This window comes from Lolium rigidum, chromosome 3 (genome assembly GCF_022539505.1).
Source record: "Lolium rigidum isolate FL_2022 chromosome 3, APGP_CSIRO_Lrig_0.1, whole genome shotgun sequence".
In the NCBI taxonomy this organism is placed as follows: domain Eukaryota; kingdom Viridiplantae; phylum Streptophyta; class Magnoliopsida; order Poales; family Poaceae; genus Lolium; species Lolium rigidum.
Genome location: NC_061510.1, coordinates 46088272 through 46090560, shown reverse-complemented (window position 1 = coordinate 46090560; position 2289 = coordinate 46088272).

Below are 2289 nucleotides of genomic sequence, written 5' to 3'. Positions count from 1 at the left end.
GTTGACTCCATTGACTTCTTTGACTGGATTCTTCATCTTGTTGCAGTTTACTCCTTTGTCTTCGAGTTCCACGGTAGTTTCTCCTTCGGTGCCTTGATCTAAGAAGGGGGTTCAAATGGGAGGGAATGAGTACGAGCGTACTCAGCAAGTTCATATTAGGAAATAGGTGTATCATGCACTAGCTACAGCCATAGACCGGAAAGTCATAGGCAAATGCAAGTTTTCATAAACATTTCTTCAAAAGGTTTATTTTATTCTGAAAACTATGCCCGTCGCCTTCACAGAGTTGACCGTAACTTCGTGGAGTTCCTTTCCTCGCCGCGTTCGCAGCTCCCTTCCCGGAACAGGGAGTGACGAGCCACAATTCGGCATCATCCGCAGAGGTGCGTTACTTTTCCCATAAGAGAACTTATCCTTGATGCCTTACCGAGACGCGTTTCTCGTCCACACTTCCTTGGTGTGGGGCCGGTGTAAGATCCAAGCCAATCACCGCCTTCTCCGCGACCCTGCAAACCCACCCTTTTGTCCAACCGCACACCCCCAGTAGACATCTTCTGATAATACTGCTTTACTCACGGTGTACTTTGGACAATCCATCATAGACCGTAGAGCCCGTCATCACACACGGATGGGGATTTAAAAGGCTATCCTAACCTACGGCAGTGCCTCCAACACCCCGCAGCTCTACTAGTCCGTTGGCGTGCAGAAGGGAAAAGATACAGCTGACTTCCCGCAGCCATTATAGATCTTATGGTCAACGCGATATGTACGGCGCTAGAATCACTCGGACGGCATTGGTACTTAGTCCTAGATGAGTAGTACCCATGCAATGGAACCTCCACCATATCAACACATACCATGGTTCCATTGCCCACCACATAGTCATATTCATAATTGTAAAATAATACTTTGCTTTTCAATGCATGAGTGATAAGTATAGTACTTTGCATATAGTTTGATACAAATAATCAAATGACATGAGCAAGCGATGAACTTGTCTTTCTTGACTGCAAGATTATGCAGGCAAAAGCTTCGATACGTGAGAACTCCAAATGCTGAAATATCATCATCGTCCGGTAAGGACAATGTTTAAAGAACTGACAAAGATGCTATAATGCATAGTATGAGATGCAATCGTCTCGAGCGTAACCTAACCTCGATGATTTAGGATTGCTGAGTTGTAAAGATTTCTTTAGGGTGTGTTGCACTTTTAGAATGGTTCTCAAACAAGGTTCTTATTAGGGTTTGGTTAACAGAGCATCATAATCAAGTGATATAAGACATCATAACAAGCACACACATAAAGGACTTGTAGTTGAACAATATGTAAAGATCAGTTGTCATTTTAAGTTCTATAGTACATGATTGATGATTACTTATATTATACTTCAAAAGAATAACTTTTGAAGAACATGTTGATTAAGAAATAATAAGTATTTCAAATAAGAACTATGGGCTTCGATGGTTTGATTGACATTTGTACTTCAAAAGAATAACTTTTGAAGAACAAGTTAATAAGAATAAGAACTACTATAAATAGGCACTAAATGCTATTAGGGTTTACTAATAGGGCTAGTTGGTACTTAAGTAGAAGTGATCTACATGTAGCAAGTATTGGTAGGTTTACTACTATGGTTTCTCCTAGACATCACATCAAAGGATGGTTCAAGGTGATACTATGGATTAGGGTTTACTATGACTTCCTATTTGTTTCACTAAGGAATCACTAATGGTTTCTAAGCTAAGTGGCTTATGATCCTTAAGTAGGGTTTAGTGGGATAGGAGCATTTTATGTGAATTACCACACAAGGTTGGTATTAGGATTGATCTCCATGGTTCTACTAGGGTTTGATGGTTGAGGTTGATTCCAATGGTGTGGTATTGTTGGAGATATGCCCAAGAGGCAATAATAAAAGTGGTTATTATATATCTTTATGTTTATGATAAATGTTTATATACCATGCTATAATTGTATTAACCGAAACATTGATACATGTGTGATATGTAAACAACAAAGAGTCCCTAGTATGCCTCTTAAACTAGCTTGTTGATTAATGGATGATTAGTTTCATAATCATGAACATTGGATGTTATTAATAACAAGGTTATGTCATTGTATGAATGATGTAATGGACACACCCAATTAAGCGTAGCATAAGATCTCGTCATTAAGTTATTTGCTATAAGCTTTCGATACATAGTTACCTAGTCCTTATGACCATGAGATCATATAAATCACTTATACCGGAAAGGTACTTTGATTACATCAAACACCACTGCGTAAATGGG